At 42.8% G+C, this 16402-nt stretch overlaps 1 long non-coding RNA gene across 1 annotated transcript; it reads left to right on the forward strand.

The window, feature by feature from the left end:
• The first annotated feature begins 11993 nt into the window (after positions 1-11993).
• Positions 11994-16017, forward strand: LOC147995033 (uncharacterized). Its single transcript, XR_015687264.1, has 4 exons — positions 11994-12151; positions 12557-12774; positions 13309-14262; positions 14866-16017. It is a non-coding gene; the product is annotated as an uncharacterized LOC147995033 (long non-coding RNA).
• Positions 16018-16402: the final 385 nt, after the last annotated feature.

Consider the following 16402-nt stretch of genomic DNA (forward strand, 5'->3'; position numbering starts at 1 on the left):
ATCCATAAATCTTAAAGGCTTAAAATCTTAAAGACAACTCTTAAAGATTTATCCAAAGAAATAGTCTGAAAAACATGCAGAGCCTTAAATAATTAGGTTTTTTAAGAAAATGAAAGTATAAAAATTATATTTAAACATATTATATAAAAATTTAAATAAAAAAATTTTAGGGGGTTGGGGATTTAGCTCAGTGGTAGAGCGCTTGCCTAGGAAGCGCAAGGCCCTGGGTTCGGTCCCCAGCTCCGAAAAAAAAAAATTTTTAAATCAAGAATTTTTTTAAAAAGGTATTTAATTTGCTCTTACCTATTGAATACATAGCTCATGTTATTACGAAAAATTTAAATGGTTTGGTATGTATAATGTTTGAAATAGTGCTGCTATTGTTTATGTTCTTTCTAAATTTTAACTTCTGAAACTTTTATTGTATCTTTTTTTTTTGAGTGATTATGCTTGAAAGTTTAACTTTCTATCAAGGTTCTTCTGAGTTTTAATTAGGGTGTAGTTGTTTTATGTTACGTGTTACTGACATTTTCGTTAAGTAGAAACTATGACACGTGATCACAGGTACTAAGAACAACACCGAAAACCATTCAGCCTAAGACAGAAATAGGGAGAAAATGAAAATCGTAGAGAAAACAGATATGACCAGATTCAAAGCACAGATGATGTAGAACAACTGCCAAAGGCCATGCCAATGACAGGCAAACCCCATGCAAATGCCAGCAAATATCACACAAATGCCATGCAGACTGCATGCAAATGCCATGCAAACAATGCCAGGCATGCGATGGTGTTGGACCTATTGAATGAGCACTGTACACACCTCTTGGATGACAGACAGGTCACCCTCAGCTGCTTGTACTATTACCCAGAGATCTCCTACAATGAACCTGAGTCTACTGGTAGTTTAATTCATGGACTCCAGAGTTAAACTCTGGAATCACTGGGCCAAAGATGACCTAATCATATACACGCTTTGAAATATGTGGAATTCATCTCAAGATCAAGGTTGCCCACGTGCCAGTTCCTGCTGATGCCTTTGCTAGTAGGACCCAGCTTTCTATATTCTTGTTTTTCTTTACAGAATGAAAGAAGGTGTGTTCCACTGCCTTTCTTTTGACAGTGTGCTGAGGCAGGGGAGTCTTCAGTTGAAGTGTCCAGGATAGCTGAATGCATTCTTTGTGGAAAGTGTCTGTCTGGTTCTTATTTCCTAAGAGGGGTTTCTGCTTGCAGACTTTTGCTTAGCAAACTCAGAGTGGGGACGCCATATATTTCACTGAAGTGAATAGATGCTTTCTGGGGTTTTGAATACTGGGAGAGGAGTTTTAGTGGCAGTAAATCCAAGTCTCCCTGAAGGCATCCTTCAATCTATGCCTGTCTTTCCTCTACAAGTGGCTGAGTTTAGGCACTGCCTTTGTCTTAGTCATTGTGGACAGAGTGGGCAGGAAGTCTGGTTGCTGATCTCCTTCTTGAAGGTCCACAAGTGTATAATCCCAAACTACTTCTGAGTAGAACCTCTTCTAGGCAGGAGATGCCCTCATTTCACTTCACTCCATGCCCTGGTGTCTTGAGACTCTTTACCTTTTCACCAGGAATCAGTGAGACCATCTCTAGTAAGTGGAACCCCATGAATGCTCTACCTTCTGTGTGTCCTCCAATCTCTGACAGTGGCTTGGACTTACCGTGGTGCTTGTGGTTTTAATAGCACGTCTCCACCCAAACTCCCAAACTGTGGGAAAGAAGTCTCCATCCTTAATAGATACACTGTGGTATCTTGTTATAGCAGCACAGACCAGAATAAACCAGTGCATTTTATTAAAAGGGGTTCCAATGTTCTTTGGGGGATCAAAGATTAGTTATTAAGTTGTGTATTATCCAGAGACAAATATAGCTGTGAATAATTTTCAGTAATCCACACAAAACGATTGCTATGTAAAAGTTAATTGTATGAATATTGGTGTGTTTTGATACCTTTTTGCTTTAGTGGAGGCTGGCAATGCTGTGTATTATATTATAAGGTTAGCCCTTGCTGTGTTAATAAAGAAATTGGGAGAAGTTCTAGCAATGAGGCAATGTCCCTGCTGTCTTCTCGGTTGGGTGCTTCCTATGGAACTTTGGATTTCGTAATGTTGTGATACAGAAGGAACTTTGAATGTGAGTATTTGAGACTGTGATTAATATCTGGATCATTTGGAAAAACATGTCATGTATGAAGAAGGTGAAGTATAATCAAAATGTTCTGTCTAATCCATCAGGGAGAAGGAGACGGAGGACACTGTTGTCTTCGGGTGTTCTAGGACTACAACACACAGAGAGAACAAATACTTTCTGTGACATCGCTTTGAGAAGATGTTTGATCTTAGGAGGAAGTCATAGCAGGGGGAGGGAAATTTAATTTCATGCTAAAAGAAAAAAAGACTTTTAACAATGGTTGGAGCTACTGCGTGGGAAATGGTTACTCTTACTCTGAATAGCCAAGCTGCATTCCCCTTCTGCAGAACTTGCACTGGTCAACTCTGGACATCTTGCTTCTAGAACAAAGAAACCAGGAGCTTGGCAACTCTTTTTTTTTTTTTTTTCGCAGAGCTGGGGACCGAACCCAGGGCCTTGCGCTTCCTAGGCCAGCGCTCTAACCACTGAGCTAAATCCCCAGCCCCCTTGGCAACTCTTAAGGCTTCTAAGACATAGCAGGAGACCAACAAGTCCAGCCACATTATAGCTCATGTCTAGATGTTGAGCTCGGCTCAGATTTCACCTGGACTCCTTGTACACTTCGGATACGTGAAAGGATGGCTCAGCCTTGGAACTCAGCCAAGCATCAGCACCCTAAAGACAAGGTGAGGGATGACACACAGTAACCAAGAGGAAAGGCAGGGCCTGTGGTGTGGTTTGAGCTGAGCTCCTTCTTGGGATATTTTCTCTGTGTCATTCCTACTCCCATGAACATCCAGACGCTGTCCTCAGAAGGTTAGAAGGTAAACAGATATGACAGGAATTAGTACTAGCTCTTTTCCAGGTTTGGCTGAGTCTTTTGGCATGAGCCTTCAGCTTGGGGTGATTGGACTTGTGGAGCTGGGCCAGTGCCTGCCTGCTTCTATCCATGCCCACAGGGAACTTGCCTGCCAATTGATTCGATGTTGCCGTGTGGGATGCCAGGGCACAGCCTCATATCCGGCAGCCTTCTCGCTCATACAGGCACCCAGCATGAGGATTTTGCCCCACATCTTGGCTGTAGACTTTGCAGTTCTTGCTCTTGTATATAAAATAAAAAGGAAAGGAAAACTGGTATTTAATTTACTGAGAATATCAACTTCTGTGGCAATTCTGAACTTACTTTATATTCTTTTCAATTAATATGTATTTTCTGATTTTCCTTTTGAAACTTCTATTCTATATACATTTAAGCTTACCAAAAAGAATACTTCCCAGATGTTCATGTTTTAGGCTGTTAGCAAATGAAATCACAAACTGACAGGATCCCAGTCTAGTCTATGCACATTCCACTAAGGTTGCGTGATTGTCCCTGAACTCTGATGGCCTGAGGTCATGCAGCTACTAGTAATGACACTGATGAAAGTTGTGATGTAAGAGCCCTGTTCTGTTCTGTCATCCACTGAATCAAAATGTGCAACAAAGTCATGAGTCGTGAAGTGGGAGGAGATGCCTGGGGACCAGAGAGGCAGGAACTACCCTGATGATCATACACGCCTGTGGAATCTAGTAAGTGTGTGCTAGCCACTGCGGGGAAAGACACCGGATGTTTTTTTAAAACAAGAGTGTGATAATCAGATTGTTGTTTAAAGGAAATGTCTCTAGCTGAAGTCTTACTGTGAAAGTGGAGATTCGGAGATAGAAAATTCCCAGAGACAAGATTAATACTTAGAGACATTCAGACAAGAGACACCAGTGAGTGTGGAATGAAGTGGACAGGTCCTTAGTAAAGGGAGTAAAAAGCAACAGGGCAGACAGGGTTGAGGGAGAGGGTGATGGATAAGTGACAGAGAAGATGCTGGAGACAGTGAGGGAGAAGGTGATGGAGATGATGGTAGAAAAGATGACGGAGAGGAAAAGGGAGGACAGAGAGGGAATGGGGAGGATGATGGAGAGGGTGAGGAAGATGGTGATGGAGATGGTGACAGAGTTGGTGAGGGACAAGGTGATGGGGAGGGGGAAGGTGAAGGTGAAGGAGAGGATGATGGTGAGGATGATGGTGAGGATGATGGAGAGGGTGACAGAGATGGTGAGGGACAAGGTGATGGGGAGGGGAAGGGTGAAGGTGAAGGAGAGGATGATGGTGAGGGTGATGGTGAGGATGATGGAGAGGGTGACAGAGATGGGGAGGGTGAAGGTGATAGGGAGGATGAAGGACAGTGGAAGGGAGAAGGTGATGTTGAGTGTTCCAGCTACTGAAGAGTGTGGAAAGTTGAATCAACTGTTGAATCAGGTAGAAGCTGGTGTCATTTTCCAAGGTGAGGCAGGGAAGACATTGTTAAGGCTATTTTAAAGCTGACACACTTGGCTACTATTGTAGTTTTATTTCTGTCACTATGATAAAAAAAAACCCCAACAAAAACAACTGAGAGTAGATAGGGTTTGTTTGAGCTTACAGTTCTGAATCTCAGTATGTCACAGAGGAGAAGTCCAATTGGTAGGAACTTGAAGCACGTTGTCACAACACATCCATATTCAAGGGCAGGGAGAAATGAAAGCACACAGGCTGACTCAATTGCCTGTGCTCACATTGATTTCCCCACTGTTACACAGTTAAGGACTCCCCACCTAGAAAATGCCACCATCCACAGTGAGGTAGCTATTCCCATGTCAATCAAATCAATCCATCCATCCATCAATCAATCAATCAATCAAATTAATGAATCCAGATATGCCACCACAGATCAATCCAGGGTTGATAATCTTTCACTGGGACTCTCTTCCAAGGTAATTCTAGGGTGTCAAGCTTACAATTCAGGCTAATTATGACAGGTAAGGTGAAGTGTGAAGCAAGACTCCTCCTCTTGACATCTAGTCTGCTTGACATCTGGGCTGCTGTCTCTGTATCACGCCTCTCAACTGCTTTTGATCTAGCAAGGTTTTCTATGGTAGCCAGTAGGCACAAAGCAGACGTGCAGTCCGCAGGCACCGCGTTAGTTACTTTTCTGCTGCTGTGATAAAGCAATCATAACCAAAAGCAACTCGTAAAAGAAAGAATTTATTTGATCATGCCACAGTGCATTCTCCCATCATGCCATACCAAATATCCTTAAGCCATGAGTCCAAATAAACCTTTCTTCCCTTGAAAAAAAAAAGAATTTATTTTAGCTTATGGTTTTAGAGGAAAAGTCCATAATGTTGGGGGCTGGAGGCACGAGGAAGGAAACCAACAGATCACACCTTCAAAGGCAAACTCAGTGCTTGGGGTGAACGAGAAGTGGGTGAGAGTTTATGAACTCTCAACCCCGCCCCCAGTGATGTACTTCTTACCCCAAGGTTGCACCACTCTCTAAGCAGCATTACAACAGCTTCTTCTCTCTGTTTGTTTGGAGGCCCTACAAGTCCCAGGCTGGGCAAAACCACTGCTCAGGGACCTAACACAGAGGAGGCTGGAGAGGTAGGGACAGTGTCCTGTTTAGGAAGGAACATAGCCTAGAGAGAGAGAGCTGGCCTTCTTGCTTTCACCTGAGCTGGAATGCAGCCCCAGAGAGTTCTTGGTGATAGACGAAGAGCACAAGTCACCAGGAGAGGACCAGTTTAGTTACTTTACTATTGCTGTGAGAAAACAAAATAACCGAGGCAACTTACAGAAGCAAATGTTCATTTTGGGCTTACTGTTTCAGAAGGTTGGAGTTCCTGATGGCAGAATGGAGGTAGTAGGCAGCAGGCAGCCGAAGCATTAGGTAAGAGTGCACACCTTGAACCATAAGCAGGAACTAAACACAGGAAGTAGCACGAGTCTTTTGAAATCTTAAAGCCAGCTCTCAGTGGCATGCTTCCTCTAGGATTGCCACATGTCCTTGTCCTCTCAAAACAGTCACCAACTGGAAAGCAAGTATTCAAGTGTCTGAGACTTATGGCTGGGGGCGGGAGGAGCATTTCCTTCAAGCCACCACCACAAACTTGTACAGGTATAGACAGAACAGCATGGGCCATCACACAAGACAGAGTAGCATCCCTGGACAATCAGTCAGGGTTTCACACCCAGGACCTATGAGTGATGTGGACATTTTATGTGTGTACACGTGTCCTAAAAGAGCACAGAGCATCCTGTACCCTTGGCAGCACTAGGAGATTCTGCTCTTTCTTTTCATTTTTATTTTATTATTTTTTTAACTTACTAAATGAACAGCTGTTGGTTTTGGCTACAGTTAGCCTGGCTTGGTTCTTGGGAAAAGAGAAGATGTTCAGCTGTCTTCAAGAGCTATCAGTGGAAATTGAAATAAAAACAAAACAAAAGCAAAACCAGAACAGATGGGTCTGCAAGATGGGACCTGTCCCCTCCTCTGTGAGTGGCTATCTTCAGTACAAGGCTATCTACGGAGAGATGCTTTCCACATGCCCAGGCCTGGTCTCTTGTATCTATCCTGCTGCAGGATGGACTGCATGACAGGTTTCTTATGCCTCCTCCCATCCGGCCGTCTGGGAAGACTGAATACGTACAGGTAGGCTGGTGGAATTCTACGGTGCATTGCCCATCCTTCCCAAAGTGACCTTCCTCCATGCGTCATAGCCTACATTGCTGAACCCTTATCTGAACCTCCTGGATCATGGTTAACACCTGTACTATTGCTTTCTGTGTGCCAGGGCTAGCACGCACTTTTGCAAGGACACCCTTAATCTTCCTATTGTTTCTATTTAAAAGATAAGAAATATTAGGCTCAGAGAAGTTAAATAATCTTTCCAAAGCAAAATACTAGCAATTTGGGATTGCTTCTTTATTTTATTTTTTATTGAATGTTTTTTATTTACATTTCAAACGTTATCCCCTGTCCCTGTTTTCCATCCAAAAACCCCTATCCCATACCCCCTACCCCTTCCCGCCTCCCTGCCCTGATATTCCCCTACACTGGGGTATCAAGCCTTGGCAGGACCAAGGACTCCTCCTCCCATTGATGCCCAACAAAGTCATGGGACTACTTCTTATTCTCCTACCAGAAATAATTTAAGTACCAGACAAGATAGACTGACTTCTTGGGCAAACTAATACTATAAGTTATGACCACTTAGTGAAAAGACATGAACTAATCTTTTATCTACTCAGCTTTATAAATGTAGATAGAAACATATCAGGACATACACACACATACATACTTCATGCCAACTTGTCTATCAGAATATATATTCACCTTCCCTAACCTCTTCCCTACCAAGGAAACAAATCTGAAGATACACATGCAGCTGAAAACCTCCAAACCCTGGAGGAGAGTCCTCCACCAGAGGGACGTGGCAAGTCCACTGAAGTTACAAATCACTGCTTTAGGAAACAGGTTGGAGCTTCGGTAGAATATTGTCAACACATATTATAATACTATCACACAAATGGGGGAGGGCATTTTGTATATAAGCTAAAACAAACTCTTAAGAGACCTGAAAAAAAGTTAAACAAAATAAAAAGCATATTGAGAGTTGAAAATTGAATTTGTAAACTAGAATACGGTGACCAAACTCCTTCTGAATTATAACCACGACAGATAAAGAAACAGAGATATTAGAGGAAATGTAGGAGACCTCTGAAAGCAGTAGGGTGAACTTGTGATGTTCCCCCTTTTTGGTGTTTTCACTTTTTATGCTTTTAGTTCTAAAAATATGAAATAGAGAACCCCAGAAATGACTGTTAAGGGTTAACCTTCACAGCGTCCCCTGAGACTCTTCATCACTCCATGTGGATTGTGCATCCACCTTTTATGTAGCATATCCACATGTATGTTCTTTCTACCATGTATATAACATATACATACATACACACACATACACATATAGTTATGCTGGTGGCTGAACTGACTTGTGATGTCACAGTGATTGTTTTGGGTGACCCTTATTCCACTAATCAGGGTCTCTGGGGGCAAAGTGGTGTTGCTGGCTCTGGAGCATATGCAACAAAAGGCATCTGACAAGGGGACAAGCAAGACGAAACCTGAAGTCGCTAAGACACAGTGTGCAAACAAATCTGCTTGAGAAATTAGGAAATCAGGGCAAAAGGGGTTTTTGTTAGTGTTGCAATTGTTCCTCAAAATGTCCAAACTACCACCACCTGATACAAGTTTAGGTACACCGGGAAGGGCATTGAGTTACAGAATGCAGTCCCTCCATGGTTTCCTGGCTCCCCTGGGGAGCTTAGCATGAGTGACCGAGGCTACTGTATCTTTAAGGTTTGTGATATGTGGTTTTTGAAGTAGAATTCTAGTCTAAGCCAAAAAAATACAACACAAGAAATAATAATGTGAACTCTGAGTACTTTGAGAGTTTAACAATCGCAAGTCATATAAAACATTTCTGAAGAATCTGTTCCAGCAAAATGAAGAACAAATATTGATAATTGAGGGAAACATGCGTAAGAAGCAGCGGTTGGCAAAATAAACAGCTCTTACGCTAAGTAGGTGTTTATTTTTGAGATCAATAAAATGAAAACTCAGATCTGTAAACCTAAAGATGTTAGTATCTCAAACATTGAACATTTGGTTTTAGTTTTTGTGTCTAAAAGCGGCTTTTGCTGACACATGCTCCCTTGCTGTCCAGTCTGAGGGATGGGTCAGCTAGGGACCTGAGACACAACAAAGACAGCTTCCCCTGTGGTCAAGTTGAATGAGAAAATAAGAAAACCTCTAGAAATTTAAATAGGAATACTGATAAAAATACATTTACAATTCCACTTTCTAGTTAATGATTCTAAAGAACGATGTGCAGAATGAAGGAGTGCAGTGTGATTAATACAGGATAAGCATACAGAGGCCAAAGGTCACAGAAACACTAACCGCAAAAGCAGACCCAGAAATGGACAGCAAGGAAACAAGGAAATAATCTCAGAACCAATGGGCTTGAGAGTTCAGCTGTCTCTCAAAGAATACAGCACCACGAATGCCAACAAACACAAAAGATTGGATTCTGCGATCAATGATGCCATCACATTTGAGAGAGGATGTGGCTCACACACAGAGGTACTAGAATTGTACCTTGGGTGCAGTAGTGGAAGGCGGCGAGCAATGGAGAACTGCTTTGCAAGGTCGGAAGATAAACATCTTCAGATCAGGGACTCATATTGCAACAGTAGATTTCTATGTAGCAGAGGGAGTTCAATTCCATCTTCAGGCCTTTGTTTTGCCTCTGAGAGAGAGGACAATCACATTACCACATGAGCTGGGTGTATCCTGTGCACCAGCACAGAGCACATACCAGTGGGAATCTGAGGACATCATCAAACTCAAACTGTAGATGAGCAGTTAAACTTCCAGGTAGGACAGCAGAGTTCAGTCCTTGCCCTGTGAGTTCTCAGGCCTGCAGGAACTCAGTTTTCTAGGAAAGTAGATTTATGCTTGGAACAGCTCACAGGCCTCTTGGCTTGGTTCCTCTCTTCAGTCAGGGAAAGTGCCCCACGGGAGGAAATTCCAATCGTGAACTTCTCATGTTCCAAAGAAGAATAGGGCTTACTCGATCCAGAGGAGCAGGTGAAGTCCTGAACTCTGTAGAGTAGAAAATGGAATTCTTCAGCCAGCGAAAGTGCCCCAGCAAGTCATTACAACACAAGAGAAGGGCAGAAATGGAGGATGAAGTCATGAGCCAGACAATTAAGGGGAACCAGGGTATTGAGAGGTGGGGCAGCAAGTGGGGAAGAGGTCACTAGGGCTGCTCAGTGTATGTATCTAGGTCAGAGGCTTCTGCTGGGGACCAGCTCCAGGCAGTGTGGGTTTGTGAGTGAGCTTCCCCAAGGAGATACTGGAGGCTTGACTGGAGTCTGCGTCTCCCAGTGTGGGGAATTGAGGTTGACATAACTTTAAGAGGTGGGTTTTAGTGGACAGTAATCAGGCTATAGAGACCCAGTCTTGAATGGAACTAATGAAGGACACACGCTTTCACTAATTCATCTGAGCACATGTTGCCCTAAGGACACCTGGTACCTTCCCTAAGTGTCCTTTCCATATGTCGATTTTGTATGTGCTTCTATTGTGATGCTGATAGTCACAAAGTTCTCACAAGAGCAGAGCATGTACCAGTGCCACACGTGTGGACCTCCAGAACATTGAAACAAATGTTACCTCTTTGCAAAGTACCAAGCCTTGTGTATTTTGGGGTGGGGAGAAACAAGGGATTAAACTCATTTTTCGTAAGATACTCATTTCTACAAGGTTGGAAAAATCCAGTCACTTTGCTCAATTAAAGAAAAGACAAAACATGATTACATTTTTTAAATAAAATACTTCTTAAGATACCAACATTTTTAAAAATTTATTTATTTTATGTATGCGCGTACAGTGTAACTGTCTTCAGACACACCAGAAGAGGGCATCGGATCCCATTACAGATGGTTGGGAGCCACCATGTGGTTGCTGGGAACTGAACTCAGGACCTCTGGAAGAGCAGTCAGCGCTCTAGCCACTGAGCCATCTCCCCAGCCCCCATGATTACATTCCTTATGAACCAAGTGTGAAACGGGCCTGGAGAAACAGAGTGGGCAGACAGTACCAAAGACAGGATCTGGCCAAGTACAGAAGAGTGGGAATGAGGGATAGAGGAGCCGGGACAATGATCTCAGCATGGAGTCTGCTGTGCTTAAGGCAGACCTGACATGGGCCAGCATGTCCTCACAGGAGGGATGCTGTGAGGGAGCCAGACGTGAGCCAGTGTGTCTTCAGAGGAGGGAAGCTATCCAGGGAGCGGAGAGCTACCTTCAGGAATGAAGGGAATGGGTATAGAACAATGCAGAGAAGACGCGGAGACATTTCTGATAACACCAAGACACAGAGTCTCACACTGATGGCACCTCCCATTTCTCAGAAACAGGCTTTTACAGAAACGGGAGGTTAACTGTATATGCTTCTCACTGACGTATATGATATGCATAGAAGAGGAGATTGTAAGTTAATGTCAAGTATATATAGATCTTACAGTAATAAATATAAAATTGCAACCCTTCACTTAACACACTTGAACATGCTTCAGTGGATGACTTTAGGCTTGTGAATAGAGAAGCTATAATATAAAAATTGCCTTTTTAAATGGAAAAACTCAGTGGTACTTAGAACATGCCCAGGATTGTGCAAACATCATTCTATTTCATTCCTAACTTTTTCATCTCTTTACCTATCAAGTGGTCACTCTCACTTCTTCTCTTGCCTTTAACTTGAAGGCTATATCCAATTTTTTTAGTGTATAATTATTAGCATAATATATTCCATATCAGGGCTAATACTTTTACTTCATGAGGCTTACTACAGTGTGTGGTTATGGTTGGCTCTCCATAGCTGCATGCTCTAAATACATGGATCCAACCAGACTCAGATCAAAAAATCTAGGAACATTGTGTTTGTTATTTCTTTCAATGTTTTATTGTCATAACTCTTTAAAAAAGAAGCCTCACTTTGATGGAAAATTATAAAGGGAAAAAAAAACAGCTTGCAATTGTACTGATCACATGATGATGTTTCTCTTGTTATTATTCCCTGAGTAATATCCTATAAAACTACACAGTATTACATTGAATGCTATTGTAAGCAATCCAGAGATGACTTAAGACACATGGGCATGCATATAAGTTATATGCAGATACTATCCTGTTGTGGTTGCCCTGGAGTTATCTGTATTTTGATGCTAATTCCATTGCCCCAAGGACTGCTGCCTAGTCATGTACTCAGGACTCAGGTGACTTCACCAGAACCTTCTCCCCATTGAATTTGTAAAATACAGGTGAGGGGCAGGTACAGGATAGAAGGAGGCCTGTCATTGGGTGAGATGGAAGGATGGGCAGGAGAGAAGTTTGAAGGAAAAGGAGGAGACTGGAACAGAAAGGAGGAAGAGACAGGAGGGAGAGAGGGAGAAGCAGTGGCAGAACAATATGGCGGGTGACGTTAAGATTCCGCTCTGTATATTTACAGGTTGTTATTAATGTTCTTAAGGGACGGATGGTACCGGGCTTTGTATGTTTACATGGGCAATTGGATCTAAGGTTAGTGTGTTGTGTGTTCTTTCATGTGTAGACGTAAGTGTAATGGAGTGTGGGGCGGCTAGTCTGGGCTGCCACGGAATTGGAATGTGTGCTTCTGGCAAGATATCCAGCAGATATCCTGGGGCACTGCAGTGCTGGATCCTGGGGGATAAAAGACAACCTTACTTTTTTTATTTTTTATATTTTACAACGATACTATCAAACTTTATATATGGGATTTGAGGATTCTCAGATCTTTTGACCCACTGGATACTAATGGATTCTACAATGCAGTTGTACTTTGCCATCACTGACTTATGAGCTAGCAAGGCCTGCCTCTTACTGGGTTGTGAGCTCCCCGAAGTCGTCTCCCTTTTGCTCCATATTAGAGTTTCTGAACCTTTTCATATTATGGTTCCTCGGCAGGTTTGAGCTTGCAAGGACTGGGGACATTCCACGGACGTGACGGACTTTGGAAAACATGGAGAGAAAGCAGAGGCTAACAGGGATGGAGATCATCTGACACTAGCTCCACAGCTGAAGTACACTACCAGGTCCCTGGGTTCTCAGTGAAAATCCTGGGAACACACGGGGGTCAGGCAGGTTGGACGCCACCATGTGATTTCCCAGCTGAAGGAAAGCAGGTCAAATCCTCCTCCTCTCCGCCCCCTGCCCTGCCCAAACTCAAGCACACACACGAAATTCAGCTCAGGGCGGGTTGTTAATGCTCCTTAACCTTCCTAGACACTCCTGTCCTATTTGGTTTCATCCCTGAGATAAATCTCTTGGGCACTCTCTTTAATCAGGATCTTCTAGAGGCGAGGTTGGGCTATGGGAATGACAGTAACCAGACTTCAAGCGGGTTTCCAGGGGTTGGGAAAAGGAGAGGCTTTCCCTCCAGAATCTCCAGCCAAGGGATTACCGAAAGGTTGAAGGTCGCAGAACAGCAGCAGCAGCCTGAGGAGGAATTCTGAGGCTTTCTTTAGGACTTTTAGCAAAGTCTGTTTCCAGTCACATAGATGCTGACCTTGGCTTTCTCCCAGGTGTCTGTGCGCCCTCAGAGAGTCGCATGCATTTGTACCTGACTCTGCCAGGAGCCCTGCACATTGTGTTGATTATTGTAAGAAACGATTTGCAGAAAGAGAAATAAGCCCCTTGTTTCTCTTTCCTGTCTCTAGGCAATAGCAAACAATGTCATTTTCACAGCCTCTATTTCATCCTCCATCATCACCTTTTCCACTCGAGAGATTCCCACTTGTAAGCAGCAGTCTCCATAGTAACCATCAACTCTGAAGAACCACTAAGTTGGATGAAATTCATGTCAGATGCCTGTTTGCTTTAGGTACCTGCTTCACAGGCCACTGTAAAGAACTGTTAAGAACATACTCTTTGGCGTGGGGAGATGGCTCATTAGTTAAGAGCACTGGCTGCTCCTCCAGAGGACCTGGGTTCAATTCCCAGCATCCACATGGCAGTTCAAACTGTGTGTAATACGAGTTCAAGGGACTCAGATATCCTCACACCAATACACATATCGAACAACAACAAAACCAAACCAACCAACCAACAAACAAAAACAACAACAGCAAAACACTCCTGCTTCCCAGTGCTAAGTCCTACAGGGCTTGGTTTTCGAAATCTGAAAGAAATGAAGAGATGGAATGAAGAAAAGACAGACACACAGACTGAAAAGCTGGGATGGAGATACAACACTAATAGCAACCTGGAAAATCTGTTTACCTTTTGGACATCCGAAGGGAGGATGCAGGTTTATTGGACACAGATGAGTAAGAGGGCGGTCTTCTGATACACAGCTGGAAAGGGAGGCAAATTTTGCCAACCGTAGTAGTTGTGATCCACGAGGATGACGCCGTGGCCAATAGTTTTTGCACACTCTGGTCAATGGTTGGTAAACACTGGCACTTGGATCAGAGGGAGACCTTACTGTTTCTGAGTCTTACCCAGCAAAGGGTTTGTGCCATTCCTACAGGACTGAGGCCAGATGTCCTCAACATGAGTGTGTTTAGGTCAACCACACTCATTCTCTCAAGGTTTCGTCTGCTCGCAATACTCCAAGATGCAGCCTGCATCCGTGCTGAAGTTTGAGTGCGACGGCACCATCTCACGGGGAGGTATGGTGTGGGGTGGGTAGCGGAGAAGTGTGGATGTACATTTTTCCAGACTAGGCATTACATTTAGAATAACCAAATATTGATATATAAGTGATAAAATTTGGCTTACGACACTCTATAACATAACACATATCACGGCTGGCCTGGTGAGCAAGTAAATGGAAAGAAAAGATAAGTGCATTCCCTGGTAACCAAGCAACTGAGCCTCAGTCCACGATAGAAGCCGGATTCTCATCCAATCCAGCCAAAGACTGCCAAGTTATACCCCAATAAGGCAAAGGCTAAACAACAAAAAATCACTTATCTTATCGCCGTGTGTGAGGAAGTCAGAACCAACTTCAGTCTCTGAGTGCTGTCCGGTCTTCAACCAGTTTAGTTAGAACAATTTTGTTAAATTTAATTGATGTTAGATTTTTCTTTTGCTCTTCCTTCACCATAAGAAGAACAAGGTAGCAAGGTTAGTTAGCGCTCATACCTAGAGTGATGGGGACCGTACATAAAGATGAGAGAGAGAGAGAGAGAGAGAGAGAGAGAGAGAGAGAGAGAGAGAGAGAGAGAGAGAGAGAGAGATTTATGACTTGAACAGTTCAAATTCTCTTTCAGGATAAATCAGAAGACGGAGAGGGACAATCCCATGTGATACTGCACTCTACAAGACAGTGCCTGCCTCCACAGACTTTAGCTGCCTCTCCTGCATGCTTCACAGAGACCTCTTCCTGCAGATGCACTTCCGTGGTTTCAGAAAAAGCTGGAAGAACTGGAGTGCCATTATTTCCTCAGATGCATTGAAACAACTATTAATGTAGCACTTACATCATAGAAAGTATTATTTAAAATGTATGGGAAAATGTCCATGGGTTATATGCAAATACGCACCGGGCCATGGTAAATGAGAAGCATGAGCATCCTGGGACTTTGCTATCCATGGGAGGTCCTGAAACCGATCTCCCATGGGAACTAGTGAATGATTCTATTCTTTGCTATGACTTTCCTCTTCATTGTGCTATCTGCTGGAAACTTTCAGATGCATCGTTAATGTCCTTTTAGATGAATTCCACATGGGAATTTTTGTGTCTAAACTATGTTTAGAGAATGATTAGATTGTAAGAAGCACAAAATAAATATTCATAAACAAATGGGGGATTTGGCACACCACAGACCCAAGTCCAACTCCACCCTGATGCTGACCAGCAGGGCGATCACCCAAATTCCCTTCCATAAGGAGCAATGGTGGCACCTGAGTGTATCCACACTCTTTGGGGGCTCTTGGCTATACACGCAGCACTGAATCTAGTCTGCAAAGACAATGATGGAAACTTGAAGGATTTCTTAAGGAAGTAAGCTTCTAAAAACAATTTCAGCATTTTTAGTTTTAATGAATTTTTAAAAACCAATAGTATGCATTTATATTTAATTTATTTTAACCTGGAAGGAGTTGTTAGTTGGTATACAATTCTCTTGATGATTGATTGGTTCAGTAGCAATGACATTTGTCTTCAGTCTGTCAGACTTAACTGGGAAATTGATGTGTCTTTCTCTGCAACACACATTGAAATAAATCAAGTTGATAAATATTAAGTGATTTTATCTATGTTACAAAGCTTGACTAAATTCTTAGGGTGTCGGGTGCCATTAGGTGTAGCTACGGATGGGTTTCCACAGCTCTGAGCTGTCCACCCTGCCATCTCTGAATCTTTGACTGAGTACTCTGATCTTCTAGTTCTAATATTTCTAATAAATATTTGATGAATATAGAATATTTATAGTTGTGTTCAGTGGCTATGCATTCCTTCAAGGTCGAGCTGCTGCTGGAGGTTCAGGCGCTCTCCTTATTCATTTATTGCAGATTCTGAGATGCTATGGACAGTGTGGTGCACACACTCTTTGGGGCAGGGATAGATGCCAAGTGATAGCACTTGTCACTGCTTACTGTCTGTTTTGCAGTTTTTAAAGATCTTTTTTGCAGCTTTTAAATACATTTGTATGTATATGTATATATGTATTTATATATGTGTATATATATTATACATAAACACACATATATTATATATATATGAATATGAATATATGAGCTGCTTTTAAGGTGCTGGGAGATGGCTCAGTGATTAAGGGCACTGACTACTTTACCCAGGTTCAGTCC

The sequence above is a fragment of the Rattus norvegicus genome, chromosome 4 (genome assembly GCF_021556685.1).
Source record: "Rattus norvegicus strain SHRSP/BbbUtx chromosome 4, alternate assembly SHRSP_T2T, whole genome shotgun sequence".
Taxonomy (NCBI): Eukaryota; Metazoa; Chordata; class Mammalia; order Rodentia; family Muridae; genus Rattus; species Rattus norvegicus.